The sequence below is a fragment of the Notolepis coatsorum genome, assembly GCF_963971535.1.
Source record: "Notolepis coatsorum genome assembly, chromosome: 5".
In the NCBI taxonomy this organism is placed as follows: Eukaryota; Metazoa; Chordata; class Actinopteri; order Aulopiformes; family Paralepididae; genus Notolepis; species Notolepis coatsorum.
The window spans coordinates 86921302-86931301 of NC_140169.1; the positions used below are offsets into that span (position 1 = coordinate 86921302).

The window sequence follows — 10000 nt, forward strand, 5'->3', positions numbered from 1 at the left end:
GAGACAGAGAAGGAGAGGGAGAGAGAGAGGGAGGGAGAGAGACAGAGAGGGAGGAAAGGGCAAGGCTGGTAAGGAGTGAATGGTGAAAGCATGCGCGACATACAGATTCATAGAGAAACAGCTGTCCTGTGTCAAGGGCCTGGTTACCATAGAAATGGGTTACACACACACACACACACTTCCTAAGCTCCATAATAAGGACAGGTGTAGCGTGTAAGGGTGGTGTTTATGGCTGCAGTCATTGTCTAAGCTAGCTAACCTACTGAAACCTGTCAAAAACCACCACAGCTGTCCCTAAAATCCGGTCAGGTTAAATGTCTTAGTGTCCCATGTGTTGTAGGTGTCTTACTGTCTCCATAGGTATAAACTTGACTAGTAACAAACTCAGTATGTTATAAGTAGTAAACAGAGTTAAACTCAATATGTTACTAAGTAGTAGAGTTAAACTCAATATGTTACTAGTAACAGAGTTAAACTCAATATGTTACTAAGTAGTAGAGTTAAACTCAATATGTTACTAAGTAGTAGAGTTAAACTCAGTATGTTACTAGGTAGTAGAGTTAAACTCAATATGTTACTAAGTAGTAGAGTTAAACTCAGTATGTTACAAGTAGTAGAGTTAAACTCAATATGTTACTAGTAACAGAGTTAAACTCAATATGTTACTAAGTAGTAGAGTTAAACTCAGTATGTTACAAGTAGGAGAGTTAAACTCAGTATGTTACAAGTAGGAGAGTTAAACTCAGTATGTTACAAGTAGGAGCGTTAAACTCAGTTATGACAGAAGCTGATTAATTTAAACTCCTCTTATTCTCACAGCTCTTCTAAACATCATATTCTCACTTTCAATGGCACCTGAAGGCTATCGTCCATAATAGCTGGTCTCAAGTGAGGTGTGTGTGTGTGTGTGTGTACATTGACTCTCACTCTTTGCTGGAGGAGACGACAGTTGAGATACAATTCTGGGAATTGTAATGCAATCACTCAAGCGTGCTCGCACACACACAGCTCTAAATAAAAGCTACTAAATCACTAACTAAACCACTGTGATACCTGCTGTCATGTAATGGCCCCGATGATCACTGCTAATTATGCACACACACAGTCCTCATAAGTATAGTAGTACCCATCCACACACACAAGCATGCATGCACACATGTGCGTGTGCACACACACACAAAATTAATGTACACACACATACACAGTCCTCATAAATATAGTAGTACCCATCCACAGATATACACACACACACACACACACACACATATCACAATGAAGGTCAGAAAGAGAGAGACACAGAGAGAGACAGGATAGAGAGAGAGAGAGAGAGAGAGAGAGAGAGAGAGAGAGAGAGAGAGAGAGAGAGAGAGAGAGAGAGAGAGAGAGAGAGAGAGAGAGAGAGAGAGAGAGAGAGAGAGAGGACAAGGCCTGTGTATCAGAGAGAGAGAGGATACATTATTTTAATACAAATTAGGAAATGAGTGTGTGGTTTGGTTGTGTGTGTGTGTGTGTGTGCTGACAGTGAAAATGAAAAGCATGTGCAACTCTGTTAATATGTGAATCCTATAGTATGTGATATATATATAGAGAGATATATATATAATCTATATATAAATTGTCGACTCAATTCAAGGTATTTACAATGTGTCCTGTATCTTAATGTGGACTCTAACCGTGCGTCTTGTCCCTGCAGACGGAGAGGCCTTGGGTAATAAACATGTCACTGGTCACCAGCAGAGCCCTGCTGTCCATACCTCTCCACTTACACATCCCAGATCAACATGCCATTTAAACCTGGGGCTTTACTGCCACACCGTACGCTTTAAATTCTCCAGTTAAGTTAAGTTGAGCTGAAGGTATAACCTGTAATGCCATCAAACAGCGAGTTGTGGGTTGGAGACAGTCACCTTATTATACGGTGAATTGCATCATCATCACACTTTTTTACTCTTTACTGATGCACCGCTCTGTTGTATGTTAAATACCCTGTTGTATGTCCCTTCTATTTTATTATTTTTAGCCTATTTTTAAACTGAATCAAACCGCACTTTTTTTTTTTTTACTCCGTCTATTCTATTTTTATTATTTTTATTACTGAATGCAACTGTAAACAGAGAGAGGCCTATTGGGACGCTGGATCCTAATGTGAAACACTGTGATTTACCTCACCTTGCTGCCTCTCTATCGTTTTTATGCTCGCTTTTTGCCTGTATTCTTCACTGTTGTGAAGCACTTTGAACTGCAACTTCTGTATGAAAAGTGCTATACTATATATATTAGGGGTATATTCTATACTAACATTTATATAATTTTATATAATTTATATAATTGTAATTTATTGGATATACACTGTATACGGTCAAAATGTTATTATGGACTATTTTTGTTTTATCTTGTTTCTGTACTTGCATGTAATTTTAACCACCTTGACTGAAAGTTTCATTATGCATTATGTGTTGAGTACTGACTTTTAATAATTTTTGTTCTGCAATAATAAAAAAAAATATAAAAAAAGAAAAGAAAAGTGCTATACAAATAAAGTTATTATTATTATTATTATTATTATTATTATTATTATTATTATTATTATTATTATTATTATTATTATTATTATTATTATTATTATTATTATTATTATTATTATTATTATCATCATCTCTCGGTAGAGCCTGAGGCGTGGCCGAGCGGCAGCGACCTTTCCCCTACATCCCCCTCCACTGAAATCCAATCGGCACGTCAGACAAAAAACAAAAAAACTGTAAACAAAGCGCACGTTGTCATCAGTTTGCCAAGTGGCCTCTGCTTAACAACATTACACAGATTCTACCTTTAAGTTAAGTTCTACTTTATTAATCTGTGTGGGGAAATTGTTCTCTTCTGCATTTAACCCATCCTAACTATTATGAGAGCGGTGGGGGCAGCCATAGTCACGGTGCCAGGGGACCGACTGCAGTTAATACCTCGGGTCAAGGACGATATGTAACTAGGATGCATGTCTTGACGACCTGGGAGCTCCAGCTGCATACTGTACCTGTCCCACATTCAGAGAGCAGGTCAGTGGGTGCTGCTGCTGAGGCTAGGAACAGACCCCAGACCTGTCCCACATTCAGAGAGCAGGTCAGTGGGTGCTGCTGCTGAGGCTAGGAACAGACCCCAGACCTGTCCCACATTCAGAGAGCAGGTCAGTGGGTGCTGCTGCTGAGGCTAGGAACAGACCCCAGACCTGTCCCACATTCAGAGAGCAGGTCAGTGGGTGCTGCTGCTGAGGCTAGGAACAGACCCCAGACCTGTCCCACATTCAAGAGAGCAGGTCAGTGGTGCTGCTGCTGAGGCTAGGAACAGACCCCAGACCTGTCCCACATTCAGAGAGCAGGTCAGTGGGTGCTGCTGCTGAGGCTAGGAACAGACCCCAGACCTGTCCCACATTCAAGAGAGCAGGTCAGTGGTGCTGCTGCTGAGGCTAGGAACAGACCCCAGACCTGTCCCACATTCAGAGAGCAGGTCAGTGGGTGCTGCTGCTGAGGCTAGGAACAGACCCCAGACCTGTCCCACATTCAGAGAGCAGGTCAGTGGGTGCTGCTGCTGAGGCTAGGAACAGACCCCAGACCTGTCCCACATTCAGAGAGGAGGTCAGTGGGTGCTGCTGCTGAGGCTAGGAACAGACCCCAGACCTGTCCCACATTCAGAGAGGAGGTCAGTGGGTGCTGCTGCTGAGGCTAGGAACAGACCCCAGAGCAGCTGGGAGGGCTTCGGATGATCACAGCCCCCATCCAGTCAGCGACTATCAGTGTAGTATAATTTTGTTGACTGTCTTCTTGCCTCATCCTTCATTTGCACAATATGTCACATCTGAGACAGAACGTTGAGAGCTGACCCTTCTAATGATGACGTAACAATGAGCTGACCCTTCTAATGATGACGTAACAATGAGCTGACCCTTCTAATGATGACGTAACGATGTCACATCTGAGACAGAACGTTGAGAGCTGACCCTTCTAATGATGACGTAACCATGGAGTCACTGGACGCTGCTGGAGTTCTAGAAACCTAACAAAGTAACGAGGGACTTTATCTGAAAGTTATGCTTTTGATTGATTGATTGTATATTTGCTCTGCTGTACTCAAGATATGGAGTAATGTCTGATTAGACTTGACCATTTAATGTGTAATAATTATTACTGATGTGACTGGTGACTTAATAAGATAGTTATGACTTTTTATATATAATTTGATAAAAAAATAATATTTTAAACTTCAACAAAACAAAAACACAACATCAACAATATCAATAATAACACACCAACAGGGGCGGCTAGGTGGCGCAGTGGGCAAGGTGCTCGCCACCAACACAGGAGATGCTGGGTTCGAGCCCAGCTCTCGGCGTTGCTACCAGCTTGGCTGGTCGTTCATACTAATACAATTGGCAGTATTAGGGGGTGGGAAGCTGGTGGGTGGGGATCGGACGTTGTGGACAGCGACTTCTACAGGTCGGTTGGTGCGCCTGCGCAGTAGAATCAGGAAGCGACGGGGGCGGCGTGTCCCTCCCACGCAGACCCTCGCCGCTGAGAGATCGCGCTGGGCAGGTGAAAAGATGCGACGGCTGCCTCCTCGTGTACCGGAGGGGACATGTGATGTAAGGCTTAGTCCACATTGCAGCCGGCTTGTGGGAGGCATGGTCTAGCAACGTTCGAGACAGGGGAGGGAAGAATTGGACAATACGAAATTGGGGACGGGAGAAAAATAGAAAATGGGGAGAAAAAGTAGATAAAAAAAAAAAAAAAAAAAACACACCAACAATAATAACAATAACGATACAACAATAATAAATACTTGATCTATTTTGTATATTGTACATTGACATGAGGTACCGTATGGAGGCATGTGACACACTCTTAAGGACAGACATAAACCACTCCAGCTTGAATCTCTGTCTCTCTAAATAACAGAAAAGGAATCCTGAATCCATCTCTCTCTAAACATAATATAAAAAGAGAGAGAGAGCAGTAGGAATGCACTATTTGTGGTTTCGATGACGGACCAGGGCTGAACGTCAAATTCCTTATAAGGAGAAGTTCCACGCCGGCTTGTTTTCTTTAGCAGAAGCCACTCGTCCTCTGGTCGGCAGCAGCAGCAGCAGGGAACTCCAAGGTCCCGAGGGATGACGGGGATCACAGAATCCTGATGGTGATTATGTTAAGTAAGGCGGCACGGTGGTGTAGTGGTTAACACTGTTGCCTCACAGCTAGAGGTCACCATGGGTTCCATTCCCGCTTGGGGACCAGGTTTCCGCGTTGCCAGGTACCCAGGCGGGGTATCTCCCAGGCCTTTCTGTGTGGAGTTTGCATGTTCTCCCCGTGCGCTCAAGGGTCCCCCCCCCCCCTATAAGAGAAACCCAATGGAAAAACATGCACAACACAACAGTCGCGTCCCTGACGAAGACGGACAGGAGCACTTGGATTGGTCCCCGGGGGCGCGGCCCACGCTGCAACCCTCGTCTGCTCCCGGAAGGACGACGGGATGGGAGGTGCAGAGACATTTCGTCAGCGACTCAGTGCATGTGTGTGTGAGTTCCTGTGGGTCGCCCATTGCGTGTGTGTGTGTGTTAATCTGATGACAAATAAAGACTTATACTTATACTAATATCTAAGAAGGAATGGTAAATGGACTGCATTTTAGTATAGCGCTTTTATCCAACACGCTTTACAGCTTATGCCGGACATTCACCCATTCAATCACCCATTCAGTCGGTGGAGGCGACCATGCAAGGTGGCAACCTGCTCATCGGGAGCAGTTAGGGGGTTAAGTGTCTCGCTCAAGGACACTTCGACATGCTGCCTGGGAGGAGCCAGAATATAACTGTGAATATGGGTGAATATAGGTCAATATGGGTATGAGTCGGTATAGGTCAATATAGGTCAATATGGGTCAATATAGGTCAGTATTAGGGATGGGTACCTTTCACATTTGAACCGATACCGGTACCGGTACATGTGAATCGATACCGGTACCCAACGGTACCTTTTTTCTGTACTTTAGTCTCAAGAAATGTAATTTACCTACCTCAGTCGTAAAAAAAAAAAAATCCAAACTTCAAATAACTACAATTTCGACAGTTTTCGGCTCGTCATTGCTCCGACTGCTTTGTTGTTGAATCAAGTCAAATCCTAGGTAAGCGTATATTGTGCGTGTGAACGTTGACATGAAAAAAAAAAAAGTACATTTTTTTTTTTTTATAAATTTTTTTTTTCCGGTATCTCACGTGATTCGATACTCGGTAGTACCGACGTGTTTCGGTTCGGTACCTCAAAAGTACCGAATTCGGTACCCATCCCTAGTCAGTATGGGTCAATATGGGTCAATATGGGTCAATATTGGTCAGTATGGGTCAATATGGGTCAATATTAGGGATGGGAATCGCCAGAGATCTCGCGATACGATACTATCGCGATACTTGAGCCGCGATACGACAGTATCGCGATACTCGATATATCACGATATATATATATTTTTTTATCAACTTAACTGACTGCACATGTGTGTGTGTGGACTACTGTACTATTACAGGTATTGAAATGAACAATGCAACTTCCTTATACAATTTATTTTGTATTTTTTTGTATGAATAATTAAATATCGATACTTGGCGTCCCTGTATCGATACAGTATCACCACGCAAAGTATCGCGATACTACTACGTATCAATTTCCCCCCCCCACCCCTAGTCAATATAGGTCAGTATGGGTCAGTATGGATCACCATTGATCAGTATGGGTCAGTGTGGGTCAATATGCATCAGTGAAGAGAAGAGTGACACTGTCTCCATCCACTTTAATCACTGGCATCACAGAGCATGATAACACAACGCATACCATTCCGTTGACTCTCTCTCTATACATCTCTCCCTCCCTCCCCTCCTCCTCCATCTCTCTTCCTCCCTCCCCTCTCCATTTTCCTCTCCACTCTCCTCCCCTCCCCTGCTTTTCCACTCTTTCCTCTCCTCTCCCCCTAACTCTCCGCCCCTCTGTCCCATAAGCTTTAGTGACTATTGTTCTCAGTCCCAGAACAGCATCACATCCTGACCTGCAGAACAACACCACACACACATAGACAACAACACACACACATACACACGGAGAAGACGCACTGTACAAGGCTCGGGGACCTCTGACAGTATCTGTCTCCATCACTGCTCTAAAAGCAGGTAAGACTACAAACAATATCTCTTTACTCAAGTCGATGCAGTTATGTACAACCGAGGCTGAGGGGGGGAACGTCACTCAGTTTGAACTATTCCTATGTTTGTTCTCATCTGAGATGTCATCAAGGTGTCGGCTGCAAGGTCGCGGTCGCTCCGTGGATGAATGGAAGATTGAGGCTGTGGACTTACTTTAAAACTTTTGATTTTTTTAAATAATTTTTTTACACCAAACGTGAGGTTTGTGAGGTAGTTGTGCTGATATTAGTTTGTAAAACAGAACATGTGCCTGTGTGTTGTTGTCAGAAAATCTTGACAACATGCTCTATTTCTTTCCCGTGTATCAGTGAAGCTGTGCTGTGGTCTGGCTTTTTACTAATCAGAGAGCGGGACAAACTTCTCTGTTCCGTTTATTTTTTAGTCAAAAGGGACCAAACTAAACGTTCGCTGCAACCTAGAAAATACAACCGACGATACATTATTCCCCTTAATGTGTGCGAACAAGTGGGGAGGGGTCCCCAGGAAAAACGTTTTGTTATGCATTATCGGTAGAAATTACAGTAAGATGAAGTGAAAATACTTAAGCAAAGTTTACTCTTTTAGTTTAGATTAGTTGAACAGCTCGAGTTGAACTGTAGCCCCAAGAAGCAGACACACACAGAGACAGATACTGTACACACACACACACACACACACACACACACACACACGCACAGCCGTGACATATAAATGCCACATATATTTGCATTTAGCCAAGGCCCGAAATTTGCATGGACTGAAATGTGACTGTCACAATACAAAAGAGACAGTGTAAAGGCAAAGGTTATAGCTACAATCAGTCTCTGTCACCTGGACATTCAGAATACAGAGCGACCACGCCAGAACCGCCTCACCTGAGCTCTCGTTTAGAAAAGGTTCTCATACGCTAATGTTGTCCTTAACGACTACATAACGAGCAAAAGTAGTAAAAAATTCTGTGATAGTGAAAAGCTAAAACTCATTACCCAAAGTATAATTACTATAAATATAGTTTTCATAATTGTTTTCATATTCTTCTAAATGATTGTACAAATGAATCAAGGATAAAGTGGAAGAAGGTTTTGATAAGCGAGGCCCGTGGTGTGTACACCTCACAGCACACCTCGAAAGACAAAGACTCATTTCACTGATATTAAGTAGTTTTAAATCAATCTGTATGGCGGTTGCTCAATTCAGCCTAGAGTGTTTTTCATCCTAATTACAGGCTAATAACGGGACACAAACCCCCAGATCTAATGGATTACCAGTGTCGTAATAACGGGACACAAACCCCCAGATCTAATGGATTACCAGTGTCGTAATAACGGGACACAAACCCCCAGATCTAATGGATTACCAGTGTCGTTTAAGCAGGACCTGGACTGGCAACCCTGGGGGGGGGGGGGGGGGGGGGAGTACCGCAGGTTAGAATCCCCGGACTCTGAATGGGGAGTTGGATGAGTAACACTCCTATTCCTCAACAATAACAGTCAAGGTACCCTTAACCCCACTTAACCCTTAAATGCCCAGTGGTCAACAGCAGAAGAATGATCAGTCAACAGAACGACTAGTAGTGGACTGTTAGCTGTGAAACAGGGTGTTGAAATAGAACACGTGCTTGGACAGCCATCCTGGAGTAAATAACAGAGAAAAACACTGAAAATCATATTTGTAACGGCCACGGTTGGCTAAGGCCTTTTGCACTGTCCTCGTGTTGTGTTTTTAATCACTTTTAATTTGTAGCAACGCAACTGTTTTTGCAATAGTTCATGGGAACTGACCGCTTTATGAAGCATAATGTTTATGCAGCCGGGGGGCAGAAAGGACCACGTTTGGTCTCCTTGGTAACTGGATCAGAGACACTGTGCCCAGCAATGTCCCAACTCATACGCGCACACACGCACACACGCGCACACACACACACACACACACACACACACACACACACACACACACACACACACACACACACACACACACACACACACACACACACACACACACACACACACACACACACACACACACACACACACACACACACACACACACACCCACCCACCCACCCACCCACCCACACACACACACGTGCATGCGCGAACACACATACATAAACAAAACGCATATACATACACACAAATGCACATACATGAACGCATACACAAACGCACACACACAAACACATGAACGTATACACACATGCACGCACACACACACACAGCCATACACACACGTGCACACACAGTATTACTCCACAATGTCATCATGGAAGGTTGAGAGCAGAGGCCAGACTTAATAGAATAGAGAGGATCTACCCCTCTTGAAGACTTACTAACTTACTAATACTGAACCTGTACAAGTAGTTAGTACCCATTATACTATTACAGTTCTGAGAGAGAGAGAGAGAGAGAGAGAGAGAGAGAGAGAGAGAGAGAGAGAGAGAGAGAACAGAGAGAGAGAGAACAGAGAGAGAGAGAACAGAGAGAGATAGACAGAGGAGAGAGAGAGAACAGAGAGAGAGAGAGCGAGAGAGAGCGAGACAGACAGATAGACAGAGGAGAGAGAACAGAGAGAGAGAGAGAGAGAGACAGACAGACAGATACAGAGGAGAGAGAACAGAGAGAGAGAGAGAGACAGACAGACAGACAGAGGAGAGAGAACAGAGAGAGAGAGAGACAGAGAGAGAGATAGACAGAGGAGAGAGAGAGAGAGAGAGAGAACAGAGAGAGAGAGACTGAAAGAGAGAGAGAGACAGAGGAGAGAGAACAGAGAGAGGAAAAGGAAGAG

General features: G+C 43.8%; 2 protein-coding genes across 4 annotated transcripts in view; one reads left to right on the forward strand and one right to left on the reverse strand.

Annotated features, from left to right (window-relative positions):
* Positions 1 to 10000, reverse strand: part of cep85l (centrosomal protein 85L) — a gene marked incomplete at its 5' end in the record, with an annotated part of 170800 nt that overhangs the window by 52671 nt on the left and 108129 nt on the right. The gene's annotated exons all lie outside the window — the stretch shown is intronic.
* The window catches only part of pln1 (phospholamban 1), a 22687-nt gene continuing 19772 nt past the window's right edge, over positions 7086 to 10000 (forward strand). For all 3 annotated transcript variants that reach the window (XM_084314491.1, XM_084314492.1, XM_084314493.1), the window contains exon 1: positions 7086 to 7201. The gene's annotated coding sequence lies outside the window, so the exon portion shown is untranslated. The remainder of the gene's footprint in view (positions 7202 to 10000) is intronic.